Raw genomic sequence first — 14,036 nt, forward strand, 5'->3', positions numbered from 1 at the left:
TTCTCAGGCCGCCAGGCTCAGACTGAATCACTCCCCTGGCTTCCCTTGGTCCCCAGCTCACAGAGGGCACATTGCTGGACTCCTGAGCCTCCACAATTATGTGAGCCAGTTCCAATATTAAATGTCCCCTTGTATATCTAGATCTGTACCTATCGATCTGTATCTAGATCATCTATATCTATACCTATCTGTAGCTATACCTCCTATTGGTTCTGTTTCTCTAGAGATACCTGACTAAAACACACAGGGAGAAATAGAGTACTAGGCAGAAAGAAGAAAAAGAGAGGAGGGGAAGGTAGAAGAGAGAGAGGGAAAGAGAGAGGAAGAAGAGAAAGAGAAGGAAAGGAGGGAGAGGGAGAAAGAGGAAGAGAAGGGGAAAGAGAGGGAGGGAGAGAGAGAAAGGGAGGGAGGGAGAGCAGGATAATGGAGGGGAGGAGCACAGAGGGAGATGGAGTAGGGAAAGCCTATAGAGCAGGGGTGTCCAATCTTTTGGCTTCCCTGGGCCACATTGGAAAAAGAATTGTCTTGGGCCACACATAAAATACACTAACACTAATGATAGCTGATGAGCTAAAAAAAAAATTGTAAAAAAATCTCAAGGTTATAAGAAAGTTTATTAATTTGTGTTAGACTGTGTTTAAAGCCATCCTGGGCTGCATGTGGCCCACGGGTTGTGGGTTGGACAAGCTTGTTGTTAAAGTTTTCAAGTCCCTGGTTCTAATTGAGACTAAGATTAGCTCTACACTGCTCTTCTTGACATTGGTAATACAAAATAATTGACTTTTTTTTCAATTTTTGTGACTTTCTATCACTTTCATCCAAGTGCCCTGACCAACCCAAAAGAAAAAGGGGTGATTGATAACCATTCTTGAAATAAAAGAATGTGCAAATGAATGCCTTCCTCTTTCCCTGAAAATCACAGGAGGCTGCCCCGTGTACTAGTAAAGAATTCTCACTCTGGTCCTGTCATAAACATCATTGCAGAGGAAAGCAGATACCTTCAGACTCTCCCTTCCCTGCCGCTCTCCTGGGAGCTGAGTGCTGGCAGGCAGCCCACCAAAGGGCAGTGAACTGCAGACTCCCATCTCCACATGAAGTCCACAAGAAAATCCCACTGGAAGAGCGGGAGAGGCCAATCTCCCATCTCCACATGAAGTTCACAAGAAAATCCCACTGGAAGGGTGGGAGATGCCACAGATCATCTAAGGTCGGGACTACGCACCAGCCCATGCGATGTGGTCACCTACTCTGTCCCAGCAGGTATGTGCCTTATTCTGCCATCTATCCTTCACAATTTGTAGCAATCGAAAGGCCCTTTATTATATGAAATTATAGTGGCAACCATTATAATTTTGTCAGGAAGCTGGAGAATGGGAAGATGGGCAGCAATACAAAGAAATCTCAAGCTTCCACACACTCATCAACAGGAGAAAGAGAAGAGCTCCCCCATTCCCCCTTCCTCATGCTGAGCAAGGACATCTAAACAGCAGAGCCACCTTCTTCAGAACCCTGGCTGCAGGAGAGTCTAGGGAATAGAGTGTTAGCTTCCCAATCTCACCAACCAGGAGGAGGGTGGAATGGAGGTGGAAGGAATCAAACAGTGTCAGCATACTCTTTATTGTAATTAACCTAAAACAAATAACACCAGCAAGCTCTCACAAAAGGAGGTCTGAGCTCACCCCTGTGACGCACCATTTTAATTGCTAGAGACACTGAAAACAGTTAATGGATTCTGACACTGTGCTTGGAGTTGGGAAGTTGCCCATATGAAAAACATGGGCTGAAAATTGATGCTTTTCTTGACATGGCTGATAAAAGTAGGATTAGGACTACTTGGCCATAGTGGGTTACTTGTGGTGTAACCCACTATGTGGGTTACATAGTGGATACTTGTGGTGTTTGCTACTCAATGTCCATTCCCTTTCTTGGGTCAACAGAACGCTTTAGAAAAGACATTCTACTCCTAATCTCAGCTACAGAGCTTTGTGGAGCTAACTCAGGATCCAGAATGCACTGTGCAATTTAGGCTAAACCAATCAGCCCACTCCTTCCACCCGGCCCAGGTTCCAAGGCAGTCCATTCATGGCCAAAATTTTGACTCAATCATAGGACTTATACTTAAGCCATTGAGTAAGCTTTGTTTCCTTCTGCTAGACTAGATGAGTTGATGAGCCTAAATTTCCCCAGACCCAACACACAGATCTGAAAATGAATCCAAAAGGAACAAAATAGATAGACCCCATATGAGTCTAGGATCAGGTCTCAGCTGTAGGCAGTCCTGTTCATGGACACTTAGTCTTATAGTATATCAACAAATGTCCACTGGTGAAGACACTTTGGGCCTGGTTTCCTGTCACCAAGAACATTCTGATGGATTTGATACTCACATAAAACTTAGAATATATGTATTTCTATTATATCCATTTTAAAGATCAGAAAACAGCCACAGCATGGTCAAGTATCTTGAACTTATAAAAATATAGATAGAGGAAGGCATCTTTGGCAGTGCTGAAGTTAATATCATGATGCTAAAATGTTGTGTAACACTACATTCTAATTCTAAACTATTGCCCTTTGCTCTTCTAGAAATAGTGTTGAGTATATCACTGAAGCAGTTTCCTGACTCTCATTACCATTCTGCAGTCAACTCCAGTTCTTTTCAACCAAAGCCCCACATTTCTGTATGGCCTATGTGATAACTCTACATTGCACTCCACTTGTTAAATCTCTTAATTGGTGATGAAAGCTCTGCATTAAAGCTCTAGATGTTGTCTCATAAGAGAGTATGACCCTTGTGTTCACTGGAAGCTAAACAAGGCCTTTACCAAGGAGGCTGTCATCTTCTCCTTGCATCACTAAACAAAAATGAAGTCTATTGTTTTTCCTTCCCAAAGTCTTAATACGTGACAATTCACAGCAAAATCAAAACTTTCTTTGCTGAGGTTCCCTTTCTTGCAATGCCAGCTACCTCTCAAGAACAGATTGAGATCTCTAAAAGTGAGACATTTGGGAGCAAGTCTGTGCTCAAGCAAGATATTTCCTGGGAAGAAGGTAGAAGGAAAGACTGGGTTGAGTGTGATCTTCAGCACCGAGTGTTTTCTGCATTCTACTCTGTATGTGTGTGTATGTGTGTTTTGGTTAATATACTCAATTTTCTCTGTTGTTGATGAATTGCTGCTAACACCTGTAGAGCCTCCATGGTCTCCTTCTCAACTTTCCTTCATTTTCTGGAAGATTTTGAGTAAGTCTGCTGTTGTTTCTTTCTTAAATGGTAGATAAAATTCACCAATAAAACCATCTGGGCCTGGAGTTTTCTTGTTGGGAAGCCTTTTGATAAAGATTTTGCAGTAGGCAGAATCATGTCTCCCCCAAAAATGTTCATGCCAAAATCCCAGAAATTGTAATTACATTACTTTACAGGACAAAGGGAGTTTTGCAGATTTGATTAAGGGTACAGACCTTGAAATGTGAGATTATCATTATTCAGGTGAATCCAGTCTAATCCCATGAGTCTTTAAAATCTGAGAATATTTCTGAGCTAGGCCAGAGAGGTGTCAGTGAAAGAAGAATTCAGCCCCTGTTACTGACCCCTAACGGTGAATGATAACACCCAAAGAGGCCTCTAAGAGCCAAGGACGGTTCCCAGCTGACAGGCAGCAAGGAAATTAAGACTTCAGTCATTCTATACCTGGGTAGAACTGAACTCTGCTAACACCTGAATGAGCAACACGTTATCTCCTGGAGGCTCTGGTACAGAACAGAATGGAATGTTGCTGACCTCTTGGTTTGATCTCAGTAAAACCTATACCAGGCTTCTCGTCTACACAACTGTGAGATAGTAAATTTGTGCCACTTTAATCAATAAAGTTGTGGTAATTTGTCATGGCAGCAATAGATTTTAGTGACTTGCAATAAATATAGAACTATTCAGATATTCTTTTTCTTCCAGTGTCAGTTTTGGTAAATTTCATTTCTCCATGAAGATTTCCATTTCATCTAAGTTGTCAAATTATTGTTCTTGATGATATACTCTTTTACTGTTCAGAAAATCTGTGGTGATAACTCCTCTTTCATTACTGACCCTGGTAATTCACATTTCCCTCCTTTTTTCTTCAGTTGAGATAATTTTATAATTGTCATTGATTTTTTTTAAAAAAACACAAAAACCATTTAGGCTTTGCTCATTTTCTTTGTTGTTTCCTCCACTCACTTACTCACTCACTCACTCACTCACTCTTTTTCTCTTTCTCTGCCCTCTGTCTCTCTGTCTTAATTTTCTTCATTCCACTTGCTTTTTTTTTTTTTTTCCAAGTAGGCTCTTAAAGTATAGATTTAGGTAAATGATTTTAGATATTTCTTTTTTTCTACTGTAAACAATTAAAGCTATAAATTTCCTTTTTAGCAGTTTTAAAGCAACATTTTGCAAATTTTATGTTGTGCTTTTATTATTATTTATTTCAAAATATTTTCTAATTTCCTGTACTTTTTATTTGGTTCATGGATTAGTTAGACATTGTTTAATTTCCAAATATTTGGGCTTTTCTTGGATATCTTACTATAATTGGTTTCTAATTTAATTTCAATTTTATGTCCTTCTGTTTAACCGATGCTTTTAGTATTACGAAATGCCTTTCTTGATATCTGGTTATGTTCTTTGTTTTGAAGTCAATTTTATCTGATACTACTATAGCCATTCTGGTCATCCTACACTTCCTGTTTGCATGATGTATTAGTTCTCTGGGGCTACCTTAACGAAGTACCACAAACTGAGTGGCTGAAACAAGATAATGTATTAATTAGCATTATCTCACAGTTCTGGAGACCAGAAACCTGCAATCAAGGTGCTGGTAAGGTTGGTTCTTTCTGGGACTCTGAGGAAGAATCTTTCCATGCCTACCCGCTAGCTGATTTTTTTTTTTTTTTTTTTTTTTTTTTTTGGCTAGTAATAGCTTGGTTGGATTCACACTACAAAATGTCTCTTGGGGTTCGCTTAGATCAGCTCAGTCCTTTTATCTTTAGCTGCACTACTTAATCTTCCCCATTCTCCCGGAGTTCCTGTGTCATCCAAAAACGTGGGCAAAGTAAATACAAGAAAATGTGGGTCTTTCTTTCTGGCTCTTTCCTTTGTTGGAATTCCCCCTCTGCATTCCAGTAGCAGTGATTGCTACAGATTTTGTTGTCTGGTTCTTCAGTTTAGAAAGAGTGAGTTTCGGTGGGGCACGGTGGCTCTCACTTGTAATCCCAAGACTTTGGGAGGCTGAGACAGGTGGATTAGTTGAGGTCAGGAGTTCAAGACCAGCCTGGCCAACATGGCGAAACCCTGTCTCTACTAAAAATACAAAAAATAGCTGAGTATGGTGTTGCACGCCTGTAATCCTAGCTACTTAGGAGGCTGAGGCACAAGAATTGCTTGAACCTGGGAGGTGGAGGTTGCAGTAAGCCAAGATTGCACCACTGCACTCCAGCCTGGGCAACAGAGCAAGACTCCATCACAAAAAATAAAAAATAATTTAAAAAAAGAAAAAGTGAGTTTCTACAGGAGTGTTAGTTGTCCCTTGCAGCAATGATTTTGGCCTGTTTTTAGGGGAAATGCCACCAAAACAGGAAAGTGACTCCATGCCTCTCCTTCCGAATGTCAACTTACCTACCTCCAGAGTCTCCCGTTTTCCTTCACTTTTCATAGCCTTCTGGAAGTCTTTGCGGTGTTGTTGATGTGTTTGTGTTGCTCTTTTTGTTTTGTATCTTATTCAGAGTTTATGGTTGTTACCTGTGTGAAGATCCATCCAGCAGATGTTGACTTGGTCATGCTGAAAGCTCAACTCCTTCAAACACTTTTTGAACAGTACCCCTTTCATCTTCCTAGTCTGGTAGCTGGAGACTCCTGCCTCCCCAGATCCTCCTGCGAGTTCCAATTTGTTCCCCTGAAATAGACTGAAAGCTCAGCTTGTCCTGAATCCCATGCCAGAGCTTCAGGGAAGCTGGTCAGTAATTTCTGCTTATCCTCTGACTCCCTCTTCTGGCTCTTATAGCTCTAGCTTCTCCCACAATTATATAAGATCTCATTCCTAAAAATAGATTCCTGTTCCTAGTGGTTCTGTTTCCCTCACTAAACCTTGATTGATACAGTGGCATTTGAGTTCCATCCATAAGCAGAATGGCAACCTAAACACTGTAAGCTTAATGCCTTTTGTAGTGAGCTGGAGGCAAAAATTTAATGCCTTCCTTCCACCAGCCTTGGTCCTGCTCCCAGCTGGGCTGAGCTTTAATCTCTCGGATGCTCCATAAAGATCAAACGGCCATCTCCTGAGCTCTATCCAGGGCACAGCTTTAAGTAAGCATCACTATTTACTGAACATATGGAAGATGGGTTGCCCCAGGGGGTATCACAACTTTTACTTACAAGTCAGAGGTAAAGGAGTCAGTGGTGACCATTACTACCTCCTGAGAACAAAGACATTCATTAGTGTGAAATGCTGCTGAACGTAGTGACACCCTTCTGATTCCTTTGCCACTTAGACCCCCAAATCTGAGTTTTTCTTATTTTTTTTTCTCTGCTAGCAACAAATGCTGGCCAGGGCCACCAGGGAGCGCTGTTTACTCTAGAACCATTCCCAGGCTGCGTGTGGGTCTGGAGCTGAGATATTTCGCACATAAATTAATGGAATTGGCATTCCATTGTTCCAAGTGTCAAAACAACACAATTTTGGCAGATTTCCATTTGAAGCTCAATCTTTTTAAACAAGCCATCAGAGAATCTTAAGGAGAGTTAAAAGCAATGCAGTGGGTCTTTCTATGAAGCACCTTTAGTTACCTGGATTGTCTGCCCCTAAGAAAGGTGGTTGAAAGGAGCTAATCATACATAAAAGTCACCAGCGTCCTCCTTCCCAGAACCTGGCTGGATCTGCTGTGAATCACAAGTAATCCCATAGCTTAGGATTCGGATCATGGTCAGCCAGAAGGGGCATTTTAAAGGTAGTTTAATATTGGAACTGAACTCTGTATGCATTTCGTAGCGTGGATGAGTTTGAATTATTTTCTATTAACAATTCAACATTCAGGTCCTTATAAGTAAGGACTACAAAATTGAGAAAATAAATCCAAAGACGTAGGGGTGGAGAGGGTGAAATCGATATAACAGTAAAACACAGCCCCACTCAATGCCAAGATGTTGGAGCTGGTTTAATCGGCATCTTCTGGCTGGTGGTCATGAGAACTGACTGGCTACAACAACTTCCATTCTTGTTTATGGGCTGTCCTGCATACTGTCTCATTCTTCCTGCCAGAAAGACCCTGCTCTCCTGTCTTTCTTTCCTTGCATCCCCACTATTAATCTCCCACTGTTCCTGATGCCTGTGATCAGGATTAAATGAGTCCGTGAAACATCATGAAATTTCTTCAGTCGTATTTATTGAGTGCTGGATATGGTTCAGGCTCTGTGCTGGTTTCTGGTGATGTGGCCCTGGGACAAAATACTTTGCTGAGGGGATAATATTCGCAAGGAGAGGGACATGGTAGGAAAAGTATTTCAGGAAGAGGAGCGGCAAGTACAAGGTCTCTGGAGGGAGAAAACTGGGCAGAACCAGTAGAGGGAACAGGATAATTAGTATAAATGGGGGGAAGGTGGGTAGTGAAATCATTTTTATCTTCTCTAGGCCCTTAAAACATTTAATATGTGCCTATTTTCCGATGCTGATTTGAGATATTTGTGCATGCATATTATCCCGCCTAATGGGCTGTCAGAGCGCAGGCACCCTGCCTATAAGTAATTCACTCAACAATTACTATTGAACTGAAGAATGCATAGACACAGAGCAGGTCTTATTCCTGCAAGACTTGATCATCCAAAAGGAACAGGAATGCAGCTGAGTGAGTGGGCATGCAATGAATTTGAATGCCTGGGTGTTCCAATGAGGATGGGTTATGAGAAGGTGCTGTAACAAATAATCCAAACTTTCAGGGGCATACAACAGCAAACATTCACCACTCATTCCATTTTTGTGCATGTCCACTGCAGGTTGGCAGGGTTCTGTGCCCATTAAGGTCACTTAGGGACTCAGTTGATGGAGCAGCTACTAACTAGACCAAAGTCAGTCACTGCACCTGCCCACTCCAAATACTGGTTTCAGTTAGGAGTGTGTATTAAATAGCCATGATTAACTAACTGCGGGATGAATTCTCTAGTCTCAAGATTCTTCTGGAATGACAGAATGCACTGAATATGCTTGTGATTGATTTATACTGAGAAGCAGGAAAGAGCTTAACTTCAGTGAAATTTTCAAATAAATATGGTTTGGATAATATGACTTTGCATGAGTAGATAGGGAGCAGAATAGGGTAATGATTTAGGGACTTGTTACTCAAAGGTGGCTCACTGACTCACGATGTCAAGATCACCTGGAGGCTTGGGAGAAATGCATAGGAGAAGATCCCACCCCTAGCACCTAAATCAGAAGCTGCATTTTAACAAGTTCCCTAAGTCACGTGTATACACAGGAAAATCTGAGAAATGTCTATTTAGAGCAGGGAGTCTATGGCGGGAGTAGCTGAGTTTGAATACCAGCTCTGCCAATCAGTTGCTCCGTGACATTGGATAAGTCTCCTAAACTCTGTATCTCAATTTTCTCATGTGTAAGTAGGGCTGATAACAAAAGTAATGTCATAGGACTGTTGTGAGGATTAAATGAATCCACACCTGTCAAAGTACTTAAGACAGTTCCTGGCACGGAATAAGGAATCTGCAAGTGTTAGAGATGATGATGATGATGATGTTGATTGTGATGATGATGGTGATGATAATAGTAATGGTGGTGATGGTGATGGTAATTATGATGGTGATGGCAATAGTGGTAATAATGATGGTGGTGATGGTGATGACTATAGTGATGGTGATGATGGTGATGGTGATGATGATGATGGTGATAATGATGATGATAATGGTGATGATGACGGTGATGGTGATAATGGTGATAGTGATGATGATAGTAATGGTGATGATGATGGTGACGATAATGGTGATGATGATGGTGATGTTGATGACAATGGTGATAGTGATGATGATGGTGATGGTGATGATGATGGTGATGACGGTGATGGTGATGATGATGATGGTGATAACAATGATGATAATGGTGATGATGATGTGATGGTGATGACAATGGTGATAGTGATGATGATGGTGATGGTGATGATGATGGTGATGACGGTGATGGTGATGATGATGATGGTGATGATGATGATAATGGTGATGATGATGGTGATGGTGATGACAATGGTGATAGTGGTGGTGAGGTGATGATGATGGTGACGATAACGGTGATGATGATGTTGATGATGGTGATAGTGGTGATGATGATGGTGATGCGAATACGGTTAAGGAAATACCAGTGTGATTACTTCCATTTGTAACCTAATCCGAAGCTTTGCTAACCTAATTCCTATAGTAAATTGATCATTTGCTGACCTTGAACCCTAGTGGAAGGGTGAAGGGTGGAGAGTCCACTCTGTGGGTCTTAACCACAAATGTGAGAGGAATCTGGGCTTTCAACAGGTACCACGTGGAAAATAGGATGATTTGACCAGGTATGGGCATTTGAGCATCCATCTTAAAAGTTGTTTTCACAGGCCAAAAGTCACCTGCATCTTGCATCTTATCTGGGGATGCTGGGCCCATGCCCTCTTCAGGGTCGATTAAGCTCCATACAGGCTGAGTTCAAGCAGCAGTGCTAGAGCAGCATAAGGGTCTCAGGATGTTGTCTGGGATGGTAAGTGGAAGTTACAAAGGGACAATTCTTCAGTGCTTGTTTAAAATAAAAGGGCCCAACAAGTGAAACCTGACACAAAGAGAGACCTAGCAAGTGAGAGCTAACACAAGTTTCCTAGACATCTGGTGTAGGAAACAGGCACACCTGAGCACACACCCATCAGTCTAGTGAGTGGTTGCCAGTGTGGACTCTGAAGGCAGATGGTCTAGATTAAATCCCAGCTCAACCTCTTCTTAGCTGAGTGGCATTGAACTAGCCACTTCACTTCTTTGACATCAGTTTTCTTCTGTGTGAACTGGAGACAACAAGAGTACATGTTCATAGGGTTGTTAATGAGATTATTTGACAATTAGCAAGCACCTAATAAATATTAATTGTTATTATCATCATCATCACTATTAACAGCTAAATGAACTAAAGGCAAAATGTGTGAATCTGAGATTCCTCATTAGTAAAGTAAGGCCAATAGTCTATGGATTTACACTATTCATTCATTCATTGGACAAGGACTTATCTTCACGTGCACACTTGTAGGGGCTGGGAATACAGGGGTGAGCATGTCAGACATTGCCCCTCATGGAGTTGACATGGAGCGAGGAATGAGCAAGCAAACAAATAAAGAAACAAGGGCAGACAGCAAATGGCCCCCAATAAATGTTCCCTAGATATATTTACATTAAATGGAATAAAGGCTGGAATCGTTATCCACACGGAGAGAGGAAGAATATATTATTTCCACATTCCACACCTCTGACTCCTCTCTACCTTAGCCAGACTCAGACCTGGAGTTAATGAACGAGGGGATGACATAGGGCTTATGTTCATATCAATGCAATACTCAATTTTCCTTAGGGTTGGTGGTCATAAACTGGCCTGGCTGCTTCTGGGGAGCGCAGAGAGCTGATTTTCAGTGTATGGCCTGTCACATACCAGCAAGTGGCTTAACCTCCTCTATGAGCCTCAGTTTCCTCATCTGTACCAATGTACCCACCCAGATCACTCACCCTCTGTCTTCCTCACCTCCATAAAGAGAACCCTCAGGTACCCAGTTGTTTGGACCAAAACGGTGGCCTCTTCTTTCCCTTCCACAGTCCACACCCGTCCATCAGCACATCCCGCTGGCTTCACTTCCACCAGGCATCATTAACTGGTCCATGTCTGAACCTCACGATGCTGCTCCTCTTACTCCAGTGCCAGCATCCTGGGTGCCTTGAGCCAGCTCTTAATCAGACTTCAGGCTTCCTTGGCTACCCCTATAGGCTGTGGTCTACACGTGGCCAGAGTGATCCTTCTGAAAGAAAAATAAGACCTTTCAGGACTCCAGCTTAGGGTCTTTGCACTTTCATTTTCATCAGCCTGAGAAGCTCTTTTCCCAAAAATTGCTCTCACTTCACCCACTTTCCTAAAGTTGCACCCCCAAATCAGACTTTTCCCTTATTTTGCTTTATTTTTGTTCACAACACATATTGCTGCATTATCAGATACAATTACTTGTGTATTACTTTAGAGTCTGCATCCTCCACTAGAATGTAAGGTCAACGAATTTAGGACCTCCGTCTATTTTGTTCACTGGTAGAACCCCAAAATTTGGGCCTCATGAATAGTAAGCAAGTGACACCTATTTGTTGAATGAATGAATGAATAAAATGTCCAAGGATAATAATAATACACCCCATGAGTGTGAAGAGTATTAAATCAGATAGTGCCTATAGGTTTTAAGAACAATGGCAGGACACAGAACTAAGCATAGATCTTTCTTTCATTTTCCCCCTTTTTTCCTTCTTCCTCGTTTTTTGTCTCTAATAGTGAGCACCATAGTCAGGACTTGATACTGAGTTTTCGGGATGACTATAGCTGTTTCACGAGGCCAACATATAGCCCTTCTTTTCCATGTCCTCAGCAATATATATCCAGAAGTCCCCTGTCTACAGATAGACAATGCAAGAAGCCTTTGAACTAAAGTCATGAGTTCCATCCCTCATTTTATGCGATATTAACAATTTAACATTTAAGCATGAACAAACCAATCTGCAGTTGCCTCATTGACTTAGGAACCCTGAGCCCCTGTGAAAGCAGCAAGTTTCCTCTTTTCAATCATTCTCCTCTCCCATAAATTATGTTAAGTGCTTCCATGTGCCCACAGTCCTTAAGGAATTCTGCAACAGCCTTTGAGGAGATTAGCAGCCTCTGATGTTCCTTAGGAAATTCAGAAAACCATCTGGAAGTAATTTAAGTTAAGGAATTAATGATTTGGGGGTTAAATGATACATGACTTAAAAAAAATAAATACAGAAAACTTTATTAGCCCATGAACCTCAATTTTTGTGGATTTACCTACAAAAGAGAAATCGACTATATCATCTATTTTATTTGTTTGTTCAGTTTTGTGTGATGTTTGTTTGACAGCTCTTGAGAGGGACATGCAATAGATGAAATGGAGTCCTAAAGGAAGGTTTGCAGAGAAGCTTTCATTTGCTGGGTCTCCTGAAGGCTCTCACAGGGGATGCCTGGAGGCGTCATCGTCTCAGGGGATATCTGTGATTCAGGAGCACTTGAAGACAGTGGATACTTTTGGGGTGCTGTGCAGTAAGCTTATCTGATTGAGAATCCTCTCCCCATTCCAACCCCATGTGAAATTACTATTTATTTTGCTGTGGCTTGTTTCATAGCCCCTGGTTTTGATTATTTGCATCATAGAGATGTAGTCCAGGACCCGACTTGTCTTTGCAGTAGGGACAGCAATGTTCTGTGCCAAAAGGAAAGAAATGATGTGGAAAGAAGGTACATTATGAGGCTGCACAGAAGAACAGGGGAGTGGCGGGCACTTCTTTGGCTTTTTATTTTCTTGTCCCTTTTATCTGACAGAGAGGAGAGAGGACAAGGCAGGTTCCCATCCTCAGTTACAAACAATGGGACATGTTGTGTATTTTTCCTTCATGCTGGGAACATTTAAATGAAAAAATATATATATTTATTCCCCAGTGATGTGCAGACTCAAAACACTGAGAATAAAACCTATCTTCCGTTTTAGGAGCCCAGGTCCACTTTATAACTGCCCCCTACCCCCAAGGTCAGGTCTACACTAGCCGAATGAACTGAGGAACGGGGCAATTATCAGCATAATCCACTTTAAAAATCAAGTATCTGCTATCCAGGCCTATGAGAATCAAGTTTTTACCATTCCCTTTGGGGCCTGGCTAGTTTTCAAGCTACCTTCTCCCCACCTCATGTGAGTAGAGCTGGCCAGGAAAACAAGGGAGCCATCTCCCCTCAGCCTGGCCCAGACTTCCGGGCCCCACCCCAGGAGAAAGCCTCCCACTCTGGCCAGTGCCCTGCAAGGCCTTCGCCCCACTCCGTCCCAGTTTCTCCTTATGCCTGGCTCATTCCTTAGGGGCTGAGTGGGGAGATAAGACTTGGGGTTGCGGTTGCAGGGGATCATTCGTTTACATTTCTCTTCTTTCAATCAAGGATTTCGTTTATTCTTTTGAAATTCTTTCCTGCGCTGATGGTGAGAAAAGACCGCTCAGGCTTCCTTTTGACGTTGGATAGAGCCAGCCCACGGTGAGAGGGGATGCTGAGCCCGTGGTAAGGGGCCCAGGGCAGGAGGGGACGTCCAGAGACCTCCGAACCCATGGCCCTTCACTCCCAGTCACAAGGGGGAGTCGAGGTCCCGCCCTCAAACTGCTCAGAGCAGGCATGGCAGAAAGACCTTAGCATGAGCATCAGGAACCGCACAGGGAAGCCGCTGAGAACACCTGGGATCACCACCATGAGGGAGGCCAGCGCTAGAGAAACCAGAGGGAAAAGATACAGAGAACGAAGTGGGGCGGGGAGGGCGGATCTTCCTTGTCTGAGTCTGCAGAGAAATTGCTTATTGCTGGAGCAAGTCTGGAGAGGGGTTATTCCCCACCTCCTGAATAGATAATAAAACACATGCTGTTGTGGGGGAGATGATTGGGGAATGGAAGCCCACAGACATGCAGTGAAAAATGATCTTTTCTTTCCCCTCTGCGTTCTAGTCCCCTTCCCAGAGACACCGCTGCGATCTGGTGCCTCGCCCCCTCCGCACACACACACACAGGTGCACACCCGCATCTGTCTGAGCCCGCACCCCGCCTTCACGCTCCGCTGCGCGCTGCTTTTCCCCGCTCAGTGATCCAGCTAGGAGCTCTCCCCGCAGCAGCTGCGCGGGACTTTGCATTCCAGATGTCCCCAGCCCTCCAGGCTAAAACAAGGGCCACCTGAAGTTGAGGAATGGGGCGTGACGACCACCAG

Source organism: Macaca fascicularis, chromosome 11 (assembly GCF_037993035.2).
Source record: "Macaca fascicularis isolate 582-1 chromosome 11, T2T-MFA8v1.1".
Taxonomy (NCBI): domain Eukaryota; kingdom Metazoa; phylum Chordata; class Mammalia; order Primates; family Cercopithecidae; genus Macaca; species Macaca fascicularis.